We start from the raw sequence: 20,727 nt of genomic DNA, 5'->3' as shown, positions 1-20,727 counted from the left end.
TGCACATCACCTGGAGGAAACCCACACAGACACGGGGAGAATGTGCAGATAGTTGCCCAAGGTGGGAAGTGAACCAGAGTCCCTGGCACTGTGAGGCAGCTGTGCTAACCACTGAGTAAACTATGTGAACCAGTGTACTTTGGAGCCTGGATTGAAGGTCACCAGATTTGCTTTGTTACCAACTCAAGGATGGGCCTAGACTTGGTATTGTGTGATGAGGAAGGAAGACTTGGCAGACTACCTGTATTCTGTCATATTATGGTCACTCTATCCTTGGGGAAGAGTGACCATAATATGACAGAATTCTTCTTTAAGGTGAAGAGTGACGTTGATTTTGAAACAAGTAACTAAATAAAGGAAAATATGATGGCATGTGGTGTGAGCTGGCTATGATAAATTATGGATTGTTACTTAGACTGATGATGGTGGATAGGCAATGACAAATGTTTAAAACATGCAAACTGCAACAATTGTTCATTCCAATTTGGCACATTAATAAAAGGTGGCCTGTCCATGCTAACAAGAAAAATTAAATCCAAGGAAGGGGCACAAAAAGTAGCATACCTGGGAGAAGTTTAAATTTCAGCAAAGGAGGGCAAAAGGATTGATTAAGAGGAGAGGAAAATACAGTATGAGCACAACCTTGCGGGGGACATAAAAACTGCATTTTACTATCAAGAAGCACAATTCACCCTCAATCCATCAACTTAAAAGCTCCACCCACCTGGTTTCCTGTTCCTGGGTAGAGACAAAAATACTCTAGTTACTGGAATCCAGTGTAGACAAACAAAAGCTTGAAGAACAAAGCAAGCCGGGCAGCATCAAGAGTTGGAGAAGTTGAAGTTTCAGGTATTTACCGTTTCTCAGGAGCATGGTTGAGGGAGGCAGAGAACTTCTTCAAAGTGCACATCCTTCGAGGAGTGGTACAAACTTGGTTAGAGACAAAAGAAAAACTGCAGATGCTGGAATCCAAGGTTGACAAACAGGAGTCTGGAAGAACACAGCAAGCCAGGCAGCATCAGGAGGTGGAGAAGTCAATATTTTGGGAATTAATCCTTCTTCAGGGCCCAAACTACACCTGCCTCTTTGTCAGTTATGTTGAACAGTCACTCTTCAGTATGTATACTGTTGTTTCCCAACTCTTCCACCATTACGTTGATGACTGCATTTATGCTGCATCCTGTACCCAGGCTGAACTGGAGCAGTTGTAGAGTCATAGAGATGTACAGCATGGAAACAGACCCTTCTATCCAATCTGTCCACGCCGACCAGATATCCCAACCCAATTTAGTCCCACCTGCCAGCACCCAGCCCATATCCCTCCAAACCCTTCCTATTCATATACATCCAAATGCCTCTTAAATGTTGCAATTGTACCAGCCTCCACCACATCCTCTGGCAGCTCATTCCATACACATACCACCCTCTGCGTGGAAAAGTTGCCTGTTAGGTCTCTTTTATCTCTTTCCCCTCTCACCCTAAACCTAAGCCCTCTAGTCCTGGACTCCTTGACCCCAGGGAAAAGGCTTTGCCTACTTATCCTATCCATGTCCCTCATAATTTTGTAAACCTCGATAAGGTCACCCCTCAGCCTCCGACGCTCCAGAGAAAATAGTCCCAGCCTGTTCAGCCTCTCCCTATAGCTCAAATCCTCCAACCCTGGCAACATCCTTGTAAATCTTTTCTGAACCCTTTCAAGTTTCACAACATCTTTCCGATAGGAAGGAGACCAGAATTGCACGCAATATTCTAACAGTGGCTTAACCAATGTCCTGTACAGCCGCAACATGACCTCCCAACTCCTCTACTCAATACTCTGACCAATAAAGGAAAGCATACCAAATGCCGCCTTCACTATCCTATCTACCTGCGACTCCACTTTCAAGGAGTTATGAACCTGCACTCCAAGGTCTCTTTGTTCAGCAACACTCCCTAGGACCTTACCATTAAGTGTGTAAGTCCTGCTAAGATTTGCTTTCCCAAAATGCAGCACCTTGCATTTATCTGAATTAAACTCCATCTGCCACTTCTCAGCCCATTGGCCCATCTGGTCCAGATCCTGTTGTAATCTGAGGTAACCCTCTTCGCTGTCCGCTACACCTCCAATTTTGGTGTCATCTGCAAACTTACTAACTGTACCTCTTATGCTCGCATCCAAATCATTTATGTAAATGACAAAAGTAGAGGACCCAGCACTGATCCTTGTGGCACTCCACTGATCACAGGCCTCCAGTCTGAAAAACAACCCTCCACTACCACCCTCTGTCTTCTACCTTTGAGCCAGTTCTGTATCCAAATGGCTAGTTCTTGCTAATCAGTCTCCCATGGGGAACCTTGTCGAACGCCTTACTGAAGTCCATATAGATCACATCTACTGCTCTGCCCTCATCAATCTTCTTTGTTACTTCTTCGAAAAACTCAATCAAGTTTGTGAGACATGATTTCCCACAAAGCCATGTTGACTATCCCTAATTAGTCCTTGCCTTTCCAAACACATGTACATTCTGTCCCTCAGGATTCCATCCAACAACTTGCCCACCACCGAGGTCAGGCTCACTGGTCTATAGTTCCCTGGCTTGTCTTTACCGCCCTTCTTAAACAGTGACACCACATTTGCCAGCCTCCAGTCTTCTGCCACCTCACCTGTGACTATCGATGATACAAGTATCTCAGCAAGAGGCCCAGCAATCACTTGTCTAGCTTCCCACAGAGTTCTCGGGTACAACTGATCCGGTCCTGGGGATTTATCCATCTTTAATCGTTTCAAGACATCCAGCACTTCCTCCTCTGTATTCTGGACATTTTGCAAGACGTCACCATTTATTTCCCTACATTCTATATCTTCCATATCCGTTTCCACAGTAAATATTGATGAAAAATATTAATTTAGTATCTCCCCCATTTTCTGTGGCTCCACACAAAGCCCGCCTTGCTGATCTTTGAGGGGCCCTATTCTCTCCCTAGTTACTCTTTTGTCCTTAATATATTTGTAAAAACCCTTTGGATTCTCCTTTATTTGCCAAAGCTATCTCATGTCCCCTTTTTGCCCTCCTGATTTCCCTCTTAAGTATACTCCTACTTCCTTTATACTCTTCTAAGGATTCACTCGATCTATCCTGTCTATACCTGACATATGTTTCCTTCTTTTTCTTAACCAAACCCTCAATTTCTTTACTCATCCAGCAATCTCTATACCTATCAGCCTTTCCTTTTACCCTGACAGGAATATACTTTCTCTGGATTCTTGTTATCAATTTCTGAAGGCTTCCAATTTCCAGCCGTTCCTTTACCTGCAAACATTTGCCCCCAATCAGCTTTCGAAAGTTCTTGCCTAATACCATCAAAATTGGCCTTTCTCCAATTTAGAACTTCAACTTTTAGATTTGGTCTATCCTTTTCCATCACTATTTTAAAACAAATAGAATTATGGTTGCTGGCCCCAAAATGCTCCCCCACTAACACCTCAGTCACCTGCCCTGCCTTATTTCCCAAGAGTAGGTCAAGTTTTGCACCTTCTCTAGTAGGTACATCCACATACTGAATCAGAAAATTGTCTTGTACGCACTTAAGAAATTCCTCTCCATCTAAACCTTTAACACTATGGCAGTCCCAAACGACGTTTGGAAAGTTAAAATCCCCTACCATAACCACCCTATTATTCTTACAGATGGCTGAGATCTCCTTACAAGTTTGTTTCTCAATTTCCCTCTGACAATTAGGGGGTCTGTAATACAATCCCAATAAGGTGATCATCCCTTTCTTATTTCTCAGTTCCACCCAAATAACTTCCCTGGATGTGTTTCTGGGAATATCCTCCCTCAGTACAGCTGTAATGCTATCCCTTATCAAAAATGCCACTCCCCTTCCTCTCTTGCCTTCCTGTGTCCTGGAACATTAAACTGCCAGTCCTGCCCATCCCTGAGCCATGTTTCTGTAATTGCTGTGATATCCCAGTCCCATGTTCCTAACCATGCCCTGAGTTCATCTGCCTTCCCTGTTAGGCCCCTTGCATTGAAATAAATGCAGTTTAATTTATTAGTCCTACCTTGTCCCTGCCTGCCCTGACTGTTTGATTCACCTCTGTTCTCAACTGTACCAGTCCTAGATTGATCTCTTTCCTCACTATCTACCTGGGTTTCCCCCCCACCACCTTACTAGTTTAAATCCTCCCAAGAAGTTCGAGCAAATTACCCTGCCAGTATGTTAGTCCCCTTCCAATTTAGGTGCAATCTGTTCTTCTTGTACAGGTCACTTCTACTCCAAAAGAGATTCCAATGATCCAAAAATGTGAATCCTTCTCCCATACACCAGCTCCTCAGCCATGCATTCATCTGCTCTATCCTCCTACTCCTGCCCTCACTAGCTTGTAGTACTGGGAGTAATCCAGATATTACTACCCTTGAGGACCTCCTTTTTAAATTTCTGCCTAACTCTCTGTAATCTCCCTTCAGAATCTCAACCTTTTCCCTTCCTATATCGTTGGTTCCAATGTGGACAATGATCTCTTGCTGGCCCCTCTCCCCCGTGAGATCATTCTGCAGCCTCTCTGAGACATCCTTGATCCTGGCACCAGGGAAACAACACACCATTCTGCTTTTTCTCTGCTGGCCACAGAAACATCTGTCTGTACTTTGGACTACAGAATCCCCTAACACAATTGATCTCTTGGAAGCCGACGTACCCCTCGTTGCATTAGAGCCAGTCTCAATATCAGAAGCTTGGCTGCTTGTGCTACATTCCCCTGAGAATCCATCACCCCCTACATTTTCCAAAACAGCATACCTGTTTGAAATGGGTATATCCACAAAATACTCCTGCCCTAGGTACTGACCTCTCTTACCCTTCCTGGAATTAATTCATCTATGTGACTGTATCTGAGACTTTCCCCCCGCCTATAACTGTCATCCATCACATACTGTTGCAAATTCCTCATCGCTTCTATCTGTCTCTCCAACCGATCCACTCGATCTGATAAGATTCGCATCCAACTACATTTATGGCAGATATAATCCGCAGTAACCCTTAAAGTCTCTTTAAACTCCCACATCTAACAAGAAGTACATATCACTGCAGAGGCCATTTTTGCACCTTCACAATCTACAGTCCCAGAAAATAACACCGTCTTATTTCTCTACAAAACACTGCACCAGGTTAAATTAAGAGCTTATATTTTAAATTTAATCAAGAGACTTATCTCCAAAAACACATAATCCAGAAAGAACCTACTGTACTCACCAATACAGCCTTTCTCTTGGACAGACTTAAAACAACAATTAACTTATCTGATTCTATGTTGTGAATTTCACCCAAACTGGTTCCTCCAAGATTAGTTGTGAAATTCACTGTTTGTTAATTTTCCCAGATGCACTCCAATGTCCAGCGACACATGAATTCAAAAACAGCAAAGGCAGTAACTCTGCATGTATATTCTCTTTCGTTTTTTTTCTCTCTCTCTCTGTCTCTCTGTCCTGCACTGTCCTCACCATGTGCTTCCTTTGCCTGCTCTTCTCCCTTTTAAAACTGCTGTTTTGACTTTTTTTTCCCAAAAGTTCCAAAACAATGCAACAGCATTTAAAACATTAATTGCTGCTCCTGGAATTCAAGGAAATCACCTCCAGGCACCTAAAATACCTCAAAAAAAGGAGCAGCTCTTACAGACAGAAATTTTTCCCATCCTCCATCTTGGATTACCCAGAATCCTTCATTAGTCCATAGACTTCGCTAACAACTTCTACCCTGCCCTCAAATTCACTTGGTATATGTTAGACATCTCTCTCTCTCTCTCTCTCTCTCTCTCTCTCTCTCTCTCTCTCTCTCTCTCTCTCTCTCTCTGTCTGTCTGTCCACCCCCTCTATCTCTCTCTCTCTCACTCCAACCCTCCACTCTCTGCACTCTTCCACTCGCACTCCGCAACCCTCCACTCTCTCTCTGCACCACTCATTCTCCACACACCACTGTCTCTCCCTCCCCGCCCCCTTCTCTATATCCGTGTCTCTCGCTACACCTCTCACTCGCGTTCTCCCTCTAGCCCTGTTGTCTCTTGCTCGCTCGCTATCGTTCTCTCGCCCTCTCTCCCTAACACACTCTACCCCTCTCTATCTTTAACTCTACCATGCTCACGGTATCCCCCACACTCCTCTTGCTATATCTCTTTCTATACTTCCCCTCTCCACCTCCCGCCCTATCTCCACTTCACCCCCTCCACACCCCTCCTCCCCCCTCTCTCTGCCCCCCGTCCCACTCTCTCCCCACACCCACCCCACTCTCTCTTCACACCCCTCCACTCTCTCTCCACTCTCTCCCCACAACTCCTCCCTCTCTCCCCACACCACCCCATTCTCTCTCTCCACACCTCTCCACTCTCTCTCCACTCTCTCCACTCTCTCTCCACTCTCTCCATCCCCCCCTCCACTCCCTCTCCATCCCCCCCTCCACTCCCTCTCCATCCCCCCCTCCACTCCCTCTCCATCCCCCCCTCCACTCCCTCTCCATCCCCCCCTCCACTCCCTCTCCATCCCCCCCTCCACTCCCTCTCCATCCCCCCCTCCACTCCCTCTCCATCCCCCCCTCCACTCCCTCTCCATCCCCCCCTCCACTCCCTCTCCATCCCCCCCTCCACTCCCTCTCCATCCCCCCCTCCACTCCCTCTCCATCCCCCCCCTCCACTCCCTCTCCATCCCCCCCTCCACTCCCTCTCCATCCCCCCCTCCACTCCCTCTCCATCCCCCCCTCCACTCCCTCTCCATCCCCCCCTCCACTCCCTCTCCATCCCCCCCTCCACTCCCTCTCCATCCCCCCCTCCACTCCCTCTCCATCCCCCCCTCCACTCCCTCTCCACTCTCTCCCCGCACCCCCCCCCACATTCCCCCCACTCTGTCCTCACCTCCCAACTCTCTCCCCACAGCCCCCCACTCTCTCTCTCCACATCCCTCCCCTCTCTCTCTTTACTCCCCTCTCTCTCCCCACCCTGCCACTCTCTCTCCCTCCCCACCCCCCTCCCTCTCTCTATCTGTGCCTCTCGCTTCACCTCTCCCTCCTGCTCTCCCTGTGGCCCCGCTCTCCCTCTACCCCAGTTCTCCCTCTCTCACTCGCTCTATTGTGCTCTCGCCCTCTCTCCCTAACTCTGTCTCCCCCTCTCTATCTCTAGCTCTACCATGCTCACTGCCTCCCCTGCAGCCCTCTCTCTCTCTCTCTCTCTCTCTCTCTCCATGCACCCTCTGCTCTCCCTCCCTCTTTCCCCCCCCCCCCCCGCCGCCATCACCATGCTCTCTCTGTCAGTCCCCAACCCTGCTGTCTGTCCCACCCATGGTTTCCACTCTCTCTCTCTTCCCCCAGCTCCCTGTCACTGTCCCCATGCCCAGCCAATCTTCCCATCCCTCCCCACTCTCCACAACCCCTCTCCGCCACTCTCACTTCTCTCTGTCTCTATACCTCTCTCTACCCTGCTGTCTCTCCTATGCCATGTCTCTTTCCCGCCCCCCACCTCGCTCTCTCTCCTGCCTCTTAATTATTTTAAACATCTAAAATAGATTGCCTTCTTATCTGAATATAAATCAAATTTAAAAAGTTCATCAACATGACTTTGATTTGATGGATTTGTCTCCTTATGCCTCATATTTTTAATGAATTCTCTCTGGAATCAAAATCCAACGTATATATCCTTCCTAAGTTAAGGTGAGCAAAACTGTGCCCAGAATGAACTTTCTAATGTGTGTTTCATTTCTCATTAGCATTTCTGAGCTAATGTTTCATTGTATATTTATGTAAGACAGCTACATTTCCCAGATAGCTAAAGCCCTTTGCTGGTAGGTTTGTTTCATGCTTCCTCATGCAGCCTGTATTTGAGAACAGAGTAGAATTATTCAAGGGCTACAAGGCAGAAAGACGCCTAAAAGACTTCATGTCACTACCATTTCTGTGCAAGAGCTTTTTGAGTGGTCTTGCCTCTTGGCTGCCTTTTCCTTTAAGCTCTGTAGTTTTATGTATGATCCAATTCCCTTTTGAAAGCCTTAACTACATCTGCCTCTACTATACTGTCAGGCAGTGCAATCCAAATTCTAAAAGACTGCTGTGCTGAAGAAAAACTGCATTTCCTCAATCACTTTTGCTTTTTTTGCAACTTCACCTTAAATCTGTGCCTTTGTGTTTTCCCACCAATGTTTCTGCCTTTATAATTTGTCTAGATTACTCATGACTTTGAACATATGAGCCCTTGAGCCTGCTCTGCCATTCAGCAAGATTTCCATAATAAGATTATAGCTGATCTGATTTTAACCTCAACTCCATGTTCCTGCTTACCCCGGATTATCTTTCACCCTCTTGCTAAATAAGAATCTATTTGCCTATGCTTTAAAAATATTCAAGGATTTCCATCACATTTTCAGGACAAGTGTTTAAAAAGACGATATAACAAGATTATATAACTGGTTCAGCTAAGTTAAGAGGTCCCAGCACTGATCCTTGTGGCGCACCTCTTATTACTATTTGCCTACTCTGTTTCTGTTAGCCAACCAATTTGCTACCCACATATCATGAGCTTTTATTTTCCTCATTGATGTTTGATACACTTATACAATTTTGTTTTTTAAACTCTAAGGCCAATACACCTGAAAAGGATTCCCTTTTCACCTCTATTAAATCTCTCTGAACCTTTCCTAAGGAGAGCAGCCTCAGCTTCTCCAATCTAGTGACAAAATTGAAGTCTTTCCCCGAAACAATTCTCATAAAGAGTCTCACATTTTTGCAATGAATTGTATGTGTATTTGTTACATTCATTCAGGCAGCAAGGGTCATCTGTTTGTGGACCTCACAAGGTCTAAGTGTCTTGTCTCAGAAGCTCTAGCCAAGGGCTTACAGGAAAGGGTAGGGGAGTTAGAATGGAGTGTAATTGCTACATTTATGTTGTACGTTTCCATAATTGATGATAGGTATTGGATTGGTATTGACACAAGAATTGTGTATATATGCAATCTTTAAATAATACTGTTGATATCAAGTTTACTGCATATGATTTCGTGATGCTGTTGCTTTTTTGTCACAGAACTCATTGAAGCTCACTGATCAACAGACATTTTGGTTGAAGGATCCCTTTTCAAATGCAATAGTAATCCGAGACCCCATTTAAATTATGATTATGTAAAATAGTCTTTATTATGAAAGTGCCATAAATTGAAATTGTTTTAATAATACTGTGAGGAAAGCAAGTAGTTACTCATTAACCAGGTGACTGTGCTTGCCTGTTACTGTAGATGCTCATAAATCATTTACATAAAAGATTTTTTAAATGGAAGTAGGTGGAATTGCAGATCATAGCCACAAAAATACTGTATCTTAAAAAAATTGTTGTGCTAAAAAGCACAAATTAGATAAAATGAGATACTTGGCAGATCTGCCTGTACCTTACTGTTAACTCTGTTTCCCTCTGCACAAATGCTTCTGGATCAGCTGACTATGAGTATCACTTTTGTTTTTATTTCAGATTTCGATCATTATTGGTGGTTTGCTTCCAATTTGCAAGGTTTAATAAAACATTAGCTGTGCAGAACACTGACTGAGTCGTCTGACAATCTAGTCTGTTTCATTGAATGACGTACACCGATACAAGAATGAAAGAATCCCTTTGGCCCAATATGTCCACACCAACCCTCCGAAGAGAAACCCACCCAGACCCATTCCCCTCCCTTATTGTCCTATATTTGCCCTGACTAATGCACCTAACCTGTACACTATGGGGCAATTTAGCATGGCCAATTCACCTAACCTGCATATCTTTGGATTGTGGGAGGAAACTAGAGCACCTGGAGGAAACCCACACAGATTTGGGGAGAATGCGTAAACTCTGCACAGACAGTCGCCTGAGGCTGGAATCGGGTGCTGTGAGGCAGCAGTGTTAACCACTGAGCCACCGTAATTCTGAAGAGGCTGCAGCATCTGTTAACAGAACCCTCCTGTGCAAAAAACCTCAGTGATTTGACCAGCTGTTTTCAGTGGCTATGTGATGATGTAAACTGCAAGCCATTCATGCACCCTTGGTAATGGTCCACATGGCCTTACCCAGAAAGCATTTTCTCACAGTATTTCATAGCCTCAGAAAGTCTGTAGTATCCTGCATTGAAAATCCTGTTTCTCAGTGGCATTCTTTTCATTTTATCACTCCATTCAACATGAAGATAATATTATAGGAAAGGTAAATCAAAACTTGCAGATTACATTTGAGGTGGGCTTTGTCCAGTTTTCTTTCCTGTTATCCTTTGCTTTCAGACTGCTTCCTTGATCCATCTTGTCTCCTTCTTCCCCTCCCGAGCCCCACCCCTCACTCAGCACCCTTACTTACAGCATTTCAAATTTTTGTTCACTTATTTGGTACTTGTTACCAGTCAGCTCCCAAAATAACTACCCCACTAGTCCCATTCTCCAGTGTGGCCCTCTAAATTCAACACTTTCAAATATTTATCCAGCTGTCTTTTGAAACCTTCTAGAGAATCAACCTCCAATACTGTCTCCAGTAACGTATTCCAAATCCTGACTACTCTGAGTAAAGAAGTTTTTCCTCATTTCACTCTTGAAATTGTAACACTTAGTTACTGACCTGCCAATAAGTAGAAATATCCTTCTGCACTTTATCAAAAATATTCATGACAGATAGTTCTCCTATAACAAGTGTTTCGTAAATATGATTTGGTTGTAACATGATTTGTGAATTGCGAACCTTTTATATAAAGCACGCGATTCAATCTCCTGTATTACGAGGCAGCTATGATTTATTCTGCTGGCACATCTATTGCAATGTGTGTGTGAATGTGTGTGTGTGTGTGTTGCTTCTATCTGCAACTAAAGTAGGGAAGCAAACATTGGAATATTTTGCTGGAATGCCTACTGGAATCATGCATGGAGTTGGGGTGGTGGGGGCTGAGGAGTGGGTAGAGAGCGAAAGAAGGTGGAAATGCAGCGATGTCCAGCAAGTGTTTGAGTGTAAGTGGGGCCTTTTGTCAAGCAGAAGCTCATTTGCGGGCTATCTGAAGCTTCAACACACTGTGTCCTTACAAGAGAGGGTATATGTGTATAGAAAGGGAAAGGTGTGAAACGAAGGACGGGCCACTGATGACCTTCATCTCTCCCCATCCCACCCATGCCCACATTATGGCTGATCCAAGTTCATCCAGTCTCTGTTTGAAAGGTGGAGGGAAGGATCTGAGAGTCACGCCCTTCATCCTTTCTGAAACTCGAGATCCATCAAAACCCTAGCTGTTCAGAGCACCCCAGCCTTTTAGCCAACCCTTCAAAATATAAGAGATTTTACTTGCGCCAAAAAAAACTTTCTGAAGTTTCACAAAGTTTAATGACAAAGAGCTGGGTTTTAGATAAATTCCACTCCACAAGGACATTGGGAAATTTTGCTGGTAGCAACTTGGCATTTCTGTAACTGACCACAAATGGACAGGTTCGCTAAAATAGAGTGCCTAACACCATTTTTCCCAAAGGCCCATTACTTCTATTGTGAGATTTTCTATGCGACACACAATGTCACGTGGGAACACAACTACTGCGCTGCAGGAGAACTACCTGTATTTTGGTCACCCCTTAATCTTTTCTGCAACATTCTCCCTATGTCTGCATGGGTTTCCTCCGGTTTCCTCTCACAATCCAAAGATGTGCAGGTCAGGTGAATTGGCCATGCTAAATTGTCCATAGTGTTCAGTGCATTAGTCAGAGGGAAATGTGTCTGGGTGGGTTACTCTTCGGAGGGTTGTTGTGGACTGGTTGGGCCAAAGGGCCTGTTTCCACACTGTAGGGAATCTAATCTAATCTAATCTAAATCTCTTTTGCACTCTCTCCAGGACTTTAACATTCTTCCTTAAATAGGGTGCCTAGTCTTGAAGAAAGTAGTTAAAATGTGGTCTGACCAATAATTTGTAGAGGCGTAGCATCACTTCCTTGCTTTTATACTCTATGCATCTCTTAATAAACCCAAGGATCTTCAATATTAAGGATCAATAATCCTTCTTAACAACTGTTTCCACTTGCCTCTCCACCTTCAAAAAATATACACTTGAACCCAGAGATCCCTCTGCTCTTGTACTCTCCTCAACAGTATATCAGAGCCTGTATTGGCTTTTCATGTTTTTTCTATCAAAATGCATTCCCTCCTATTTCTGTATATTGAAATTCATCTGCCAGGTGTCCATCCATTTGGCCAAATGGGCAATGTCCTGAAGAAGGGCTCATGCCCAAAACGTCGATTCTCCTGCTCCTTGGATGCTGCCTGACCTGCTGCGCTTTTCCAGCAACACATTTTCAGCAGTCTGTCTGAAGTCATTCAGCATCATTCTCACAATTTATTATTGACCCTAGCTCAGGATTATCTGCAATTTGAGAAAATTATTTATCTCCATATCATTTATATTTATCATAAAAAGCAAGGGTCCCACACTGATCCCTGGGAAACACCACTTTCAACTTGGTCTCCAGTTTGAGAAATGCATAGGGAGAAGTTGAGGACTGCTCAAGATCAGAGTCGAGAGTGTGGTGCTGTACCTACACTCAATTTCCTATTTTTTAGCAACTTCTAATCCTGGCTGCCAAGCATTGCAGTGGATGTCACTGCTGCCTCATAGCATTATGGACTCCGGTTTGATTCTATCCTTGGGTGACTGTCTGTGTGGAGTTTGCACATTCCCGCAGTATCTGTATGGATTTCCTCTGGGTCCCTTGCTATTGATATCAAGCTGATAGGGCTCTAGTTGCCTGGATTATCCTTTCTTAAATAATGGGCATCACATTTTCAATCCTCCAGTCCCCCAGGACTAATCCTGTGTTCAAGGAGGCCTGGGAAAACTGCTGTCAATGGCTCTATGATTTACTGCCTTACCTCTCTCAGAAATCAAAGATTCATCCCAGCTGGGCCTGGTGACTCCTGTGCCTGATATGCTGCCAGACTTTTAAGAACCTGATCTTTATCTATTGTATGCTGCTCAGTTGCTAAATAGACACATTTTCAATTGGGATAATGTCACCACTTTCTTCTAATTTCGTGAAGACAAAAGCATATTATCCATTTAGAACTTCTGCCATACTCTTTGCTTCAATGAACAGTTTAAAACAAAGAACATAGAACAACACAGTGCAGAACAGGCCCTCGATGTTGCACCGACCTGTGAACTATTCTCAGCTCGTCCCCCTACACTATCCCATCATCATCCATGTGCTTATCCAAGGATTGTTTAAATCTCCCTAATGTGGCTGAGTTGACTACATTGGCAGTTAGGGCATTCCACGTCCTTACCACTCTCTGAAAAAAGAACCTGCCTCTGATGTCTGTCTGTCTTAAATCTATCACCCCTCAATTTGTAGTTATGCCCCCTCATACAAGCTGGTGTAGTCATCCTCGGAAAAAGACTTTCACTGTCTACCCTATCTAATCCTGTGATCATCTTGTATGTCTCTATCAAATCCCCTCTCAGCCTTCTTCTTTCCAATGAGAACAGACCCAAGTCTCTTAGCTTTTCCTCATAAGACCTTCCCTAAAGACCAGGCAACATCCTGGTAAATCGCCTCTGCACCTTTTGCAATGCTTCCACATCCTTCTCGAAATATGGTGATCAGAACTGAATGCAATATTCCAAGTGTGGCTGCACTAGCATTTTATATAGTTGCAGCTTGATATTGCAGCTGCGGAACTCAATCCCTCTACGAATGAAACCGAACACACCGTATGGCGGCTTAACAGCACTATCCACCTGGGTGGCAACTTTCAGGGAATGTATGTACATGGACTGCAAGATCCCTCTGCACATCCACACTACCAAGAATCTTTCCATTGTCCCAGTACTCTGCCTTCCTGTTATTCTTCCCAAAGTACATCACCTCACATTTTGCTGCATTGAACTCCATTTGCCACATCTCCGCCCAATTCTGCAATTTATCTAAATCCCCCTGCAACCTGTAACATTCTTTCACACTGTCCACTACTCCACCGACTTTAGTGTCGTCTGCAAATTTAGAAATCCATCCACCTATGCTTATGTCTAAGTCATTTATGAAAATGACAAATGGTAGCAGTCCCAAAATAGATCCTTGTGGCACACTGCTAGTAACCGGACTCCAGCCTGAATATTTTCCATCAACCACCACATGCTGCCTTCTTTCAGAAAGCCAGTTTCTAATCCAAACTACTAAATCACCCTCAATTCCATGCCTCTGGAATTTACCCTGCTTGTTCCTTATGGCCCCACTCTATCCTTTGCTAGTCTTTTACTATTAATATGTTTAAAGCTCATTTTTGACATTCATTTTAACTCAGTCTGCAATCCTTGCATGCTTCCTGTTGCCTTCCTTCTTTCAGCTTTAGCCTCTCTCCTGTATTTGAGATACGCTTCCTGATTTCAAGTACTATTATTCTTCCTGTAAGCATCATATGCCTCCTTTCTCTACCTCATTTTCTCAGCAATATCCTTAGTCATTCAGAAAACTGCAGCTTTGGAAAACCTGTATTTATTTTTCATGGGTGTGCACTTAGCTTGCACCTTATTCATCTCTCCTTTGAAAGTCTCCATTTTTCATTCATTGTTTTATCGACTAATGTGCATTTTCAAACAACAGTTAAACTTATAGACTCCTAAAAGATTGCCCTTTCCCAGTCTGGGATCTCAATACTTGACTTATTTTAATCCTTTTCCAACTCAGTATTGAAGCTTATTAAATCAAGATTGCTATTTCCCAATGGTCCCCCCACCAAGTCTCTGACATTCTCTTATTGGCCTGCCTCATTTCCTCAGACCAAATCCAACACAGTTCCTTTTCTGGTAGGATTGGAGGTACATTGGTCGAGAAAATTCTCCTGCACACATTGTAGGAACTAGTCTGCCATGTCACGTACTCTACATTTTTCCCAGTGTATCCTCGCGTAATTGAAATCACCAGCAATGATAGCCCTACTTTTCCTGCAGGTTTCCATGCTGTATGTGGTTGATCAGCAGGTTACTGTGACTGATTGGCAATCATATTGTAAGAACGGATACAAATGATGAGAAACTGGGAAGAGTTAGGTGGCAGTGAATTAAACACATTTCAAGTGAGGCAGTCAGGACAGATTGTGTTAGGCTCCGCATCAGAGGCACTGGTTTGATTTCACTCTCGGGCAACTGTTTGTGTGGAGTTTGCACATTCTCCACGTGTCTGTGTGGGTTTCCTCCAGGTATTCCAGTTTCCTCATACTGTCGAAAGATGTGCAGGTCAAGTAGATTGTCAATGCTAAATTGCCCATAGTACCTAGGGAATTGCATACTAGGTGGATTCGCCATGGCAAATTCAGGGTTAGGGATATGGCGGGGAGGGGGTGGGTCTTAGTGGGATGCTCTTTGGTGGTCGGTATGGACTTGATGGGTCAAACGACTTGCTTCCATATTGTAGGGATTCAAGATTTGGAGATACCGGTGTTGGACAGGGGTGTACAAAGTTAAAAATCACACAACACCAGATTATAGTCCAACAGGTTTAATTGGAAGCACACTAGCTTTCAGAGCGACTGAAAGCTGATGAAGGAGCGTCGCTCTGAAAGCTAGTGTGCTTCCAATTAAACCTGTTGGACTATAACCTGGTGTTGTGTGATTTTTAACTTTGTAGGGATTCAATGAATTCAAGAGTGATCTCATTAACTGTGGGATGTGTTATTACCTGAATTCTGGGGAGTTGTTTTATTCTTTGGGTGAAAACATGCACTCAAACAGTATAATAAAACTAAGTTGAAATCACTTAACACCAAGGTATAGTCCAACAGGTTTATTTGCAAGCACGAGCTTTTGGAGCACTGCTCCTTCATAAGGTGGTTATGATTGTAAGACACAGAATTTATAGCAAAACGCACATTCTCCCCGAGTCTGCGTGGGTTTCCTCCGGGTGCTCCGGTTTCCTCCCACAGTCCAAAAATGTGGAGGCTAGGTGAATTGGCCATGCTAAATTGCCCGTGGTGTTAGGTGAAGGGGTAAATGTAGAGGATTAGGTCTGGGTGGTTTGTGCTTTGGCGGGTCGGTGTGGATTTGTTGGGCCGAAGGGCCTGTTTCCACACTGTAACTAATCTAATCTAAAAAACTTTACGGTGTGAGGCAACTGAAATGATACATTGAAAAATACCTGGATTGTTTGTTAAGTCATCTTTTAGAATGACCATTTTGGTTTCAGTTCTTTCATATGTAAATCCCAGAGCTTTTTAAAAGTTACATTCTCAAGTGAATTTTAACAATAGGTGCCATGTCAGCTCAGATAATGCATTGAAGATGTGAGGTTAAAGTCTGTCGGTGCTTCAATGTTCAAACTGATTGTATTTCTAAAAATGGGATTTATAGTCTTACATGGATTCATGCAGTTTTTCAGCAAAATAACATGATATTATGCAAGTACAAATTCATCCCACAAACTTATATGTGTGTATATGGGTGTGGGTGTATGTTGGGGGGTACGTATGAATGTCTGTGAGAGAGTATGTGTGTGAGTGACAAGGGGTATAAGACTGAGAGGGTGTGAATGTGGGGTGTGTGTATGTGTGAGTGTATGAGAGAGAGCTTATATGAGAGAAGGTCTGTGTGAGTGTACTATAGAAATGTTTTGATAGAAATGCAAGTTGTGAGAAGAAAACAAAGACTCCATAAATCCATGTACAGATAGGTTACCTCAGTGGAACAGAAAGTTTGCAGATAGAATACAATGTGAGAAAAGATATGGTTTGTCCACTTTGCCAGGAAGAACAGAAAATTATTTAAATGGGTAGAGCTTGTAAAACATAATGGAGTAGAGAGATATGGGAGTCTTTGTGTTAGTCTGGAGGTATAATAAGTGTTGAGGAACAAAGAGTGGCCTTTTGCAAGGGGAAATTAGTATAAACGTCTGCAACTGTACATGGCATTGGAGAAATTGTATTGTGTACATAATTCTGATCTCCTTAATTAAGGGATATACTGTACGTTAAATGGAAGCAGTTCAGAGAAGCTTGGCCAGACTTATTCCTTTGATGAAAGCTGTGTCTTATGACGAAAGGTAAGAACATATTTAAGCTGATACTTTGAGGTTTAGAAGAATGTGCATGGTCTTATTGAAACATAAATTTCTGAGATGGCATGACTTCTGAATGGACGTTTCTGCTCTTGGGAATCTAGAATGGAGAGCACAGTTTCAAAACATGGGCTCTCCCATTTAAGATTGAAACCACCAAGGTTTGTTAGACTCTCCCCTGGAGACCAATGCAGACTACGTATTGAATAACTTGAAGGCTGATTTTTGATCTACCAGAGCGGTGGGGCTTATGGGGGAACAGACGGGAAAATGTAATTGAGGTGACAAACTGATCAGTCATGATTTTATTGAATAACAGACTGGACTTGACGGTCTGCATGGCCTATACGAATTTCTTCTGATCTTATGGATGTTGTTACTGTTAATCTGTGTTGCAAACAAGAGAGTTCACTATGATGGTAAGAAAGGTTCTTCTTGTGTACAAATGTGTACTTTTCCTTCTCATTGGTTCAAAGTATGGGGCGGCATGGTGGCTCGGTGGTTAGCACTGCTGCCTCTCTGTGCCAGGGATCGGGTTCAATTCCAACCTTCAGGCGACTGTTTGTGTGGAGTCTGCATATTCTCCCAGTGTCTGCATGGGTTTCCTCTGGGTGCTCCGGTTTCCTCCCACAGAGCAAAGATGTGCAGGTCAAGTGAATTGGCCATATTAAATTGCCCATAGTGTTCAGGGATGTGTAGGTCAGGTGCATTAGGCAGGGGTAAATGTAGGGAATTGGGTCTGGGTGGGTTACTCTTTGGAGGGTCATTGTAGACTTGTTGGGCTGAAGGACCTGTTCCCACATAGTAGGGATTCTAATGCTAATTGGAAAGTAAGGAATATAAAAACGAGAAAGATCATTTCGCATCTCAGTCTGTTCTGGCATTCAGTGTGATCGTGGCTGATCTGTGATCTAGTTTCATATGTTCAACTTTACCTAGCGTCTCTTAAGGAGTTTGGAGGGAACATTTGAAATATCCAGTTATGAGTCCAATGATTGTGAGGGCCATCAGTATCATAGGTCCAACAAATGCAATCAGCTGCCTTTTTTTTTGTCTAGCTAAGAATAAGATAAAGTAGAAAAAGTGAAAAAAATGATTGTGAGCTGTCATTTCTGATTGGATGCAGTGATATGAATGATAAATGTGGGATGAACAAAATATGAGTAAGAAGGCTTAAGATTCTATAAAATTAAAAAGAAAATGACTGTACAGTTGCCAGAAATAGCAATAAATCCGAGGATTGGGAGTTTTCTGAGTAAAACTAAAGCAGTCCAAATACTGGTAAGAAAAAGGATAACAGAATATGAAAGCAATCTAGAGAAAAAAAAGCATAAAAATAGATTATAAACGCATCAACGGGAAAAGAAAATATTTGGCCAAAATGTAGATCCATTACAAGCAAACTCAGGAGTATAACAGAGAAATGGCACTGAAAATAAATGATTGCATGTCTATTTTCACTGAAGAAAATATAAGAAATCTCACATACGTAAAGATCAAGAGAAGAATTTAATATTGGTAAATATTCAGCTGATATTATACTTCCCAGAATGTTGGAGGCAGCATCTCTAGAAATAGTCAGTAATACATTGACTGTCTTCCAAAATTCTTTAGATTTTGGAAGTAGTATTGCAGATTGGAAGGTGGAAGTCATCCCACAATTTAAGAAGGGAGAGAGAGAGAGAAAACAGGCTTGTTAGCCTTATGTCAGTGGTAGACTCCAGTATTTTCCCTATCAGAAAGGATGGGATAAATAGTAACAAAAAATACTGCAGATCATTTGGAGTTAATCAAAGTATTAAATACCTGTTTTAGAAGTATGCATTTTGTCTTGGACCACATTCCAATATTTCCTAAGGAGAGTGGAAAAAATGTAGAAGTCATTGTATGCTGTGTTCACATCACTTCAGCAGGATTGGAGGTCTGGCTTCTAAATAGAAATGCATCCCAGAATGGAAGAGCGAAGCTGTCTTGTGTTGTGCGTTATGTGTAGTTCATCAAAGGCTAGAACCCACAGTCAGATGTAGCCCCACATTAGCTATTTGACTTCTCAAATTCCTAATGCTAGTATGTTCAGAACAGCAAGTTTCTTTTACTGGGTACAGCCCACAATGTTTATTCCCCTTTAAAGCTCCTCACCAGGCATCCCCTCAAACTGCAGGTGACACATTAGGCCTGGCTAACTCCAGGGCTGTCTTTTCAAAAAGCTTCTGTGTACTCAAATACTCAGAATCTTCCCTTTTCTGAACCTTTTGAGGGATTGCCTGACATTACCTTTCCTTCATGGTTCACTGGTGTACCATGATGCGGCTGGCATGGTGGCTGAAACCAACACAAGGCCTAACCAGCACGTCACTTCCGCCCCTGCAGTTTCTGCTGCTGCAACTACTTCCACCCACAGTGACATCACTCACCTAAAGACTGCCGACAACATCGCCTATATTACGCATTACGTTACTTCTGCACAGGCGGATCCCAGTTACCACTCCCTGCCCACCCCCACCCAACGCCCAGGGTGAGCGTCACTCCCGTTGATGACGTCACCCTCTATCACACTACCACGCCCACTCCACTGACCGTCTCTTATCCCTACTCCTAGCTCCATTCCTACACCAGGTCCTGGCTGCCAGCCCTGCCATGTTTTCGCCATCTCCCCTGACCTTCCCCTCACTGAAGATGAATGATCAGTTCTCAGTAAATCCCCCTACACTCCCGGATCAATGAATTTGACACATTTCGCTGCCTCCGCCTCCGGGCTCACTTTTTCAATCAGGACTCCCACCCACCCTCTGAGGACACCTTCTCATGCCTTAAACATGTCCCATCCATCTGTACACCCTGTGCTGGTCTGTTATGTGCCCTCGATCTCTTCATTTCTAACTGCAGGCAAAAGCCTCATTCCTGATGAAGGGCTTATGCATGAAATGTCGATTCTCCTGCTCCTTGGATGTTGCCTGAATGGCTTTGCTTTTCCAGCACCACACTTTTTGACTTCCCTTAGTGACCACCATGTGTAGCATCTTAACTATGAAGAGAGGCTGGATATGCTACGCTGGGGATTTTGGAGCAGAGGTTATTGAGGGAGACCTATTTGAGATGATTTGAAGAGGTATGAATGAGTTGAATTAGAAAACAGCTGTTCTTCTTAACAAGGGAAATTTTAAGGGAGGAGGCTTCTAGAGGACTTGAGTAAAATATATTTCAAGGTAAAAACAATGACAGCAGATGCTGAAAACCAAATACTGGATTAGTGGTGCTGGAAGAGCACAGCAGTTCAGGCAGCATCCAACGAGTTCACCCAGGGGTGGTAGGGATCCAGAATGCACGGCCAGGGACTGTAGTTGAGGTCAGTAACCTCTTAGCCTTCCACAAGTACTTGGATGCATTCTGGTTGAAGTGCTGGAACGTGCGACCACTGCAGGTAGTTTGGTGATATAGCCGTATTAGACTGAAAAACCTTGTCTGCTCTGTATGATCCTATTACTGACAGCTTCTTAAAACCTCTTCATAGATTCTGATGAGGTATTGCCTACCCCTAATGTCCTTTGATAAGCTGCTAATAACAGCGTAATCTCACACACCATCTTGAACTGCTACAATTCATAGCTCTATTCTCCAGACTGTTGGAGAAGTAGTTCCAACACTTTGACCCAATGACACTGATTGAATTAGAACATAGAACAT

At 43.6% G+C, this 20,727-nt stretch overlaps 1 protein-coding gene across 11 annotated transcripts in view; it reads left to right on the top strand.

Annotated features, from left to right (window-relative positions):
• rims1a (regulating synaptic membrane exocytosis 1a) overlaps window positions 1–20,727 on the top strand; it is an 879,579-nt gene that overhangs the window by 5,292 nt on the left and 853,560 nt on the right. The gene's annotated exons all lie outside the window — the stretch shown is intronic.

This window comes from Chiloscyllium punctatum, chromosome 3 (assembly GCF_047496795.1).
Source record: "Chiloscyllium punctatum isolate Juve2018m chromosome 3, sChiPun1.3, whole genome shotgun sequence".
Classification (NCBI taxonomy): domain Eukaryota; kingdom Metazoa; phylum Chordata; class Chondrichthyes; order Orectolobiformes; family Hemiscylliidae; genus Chiloscyllium; species Chiloscyllium punctatum.
Note: the sequence above shows the minus strand (reverse complement) of the source record. Positions and strands in the feature narration are given on the sequence as shown.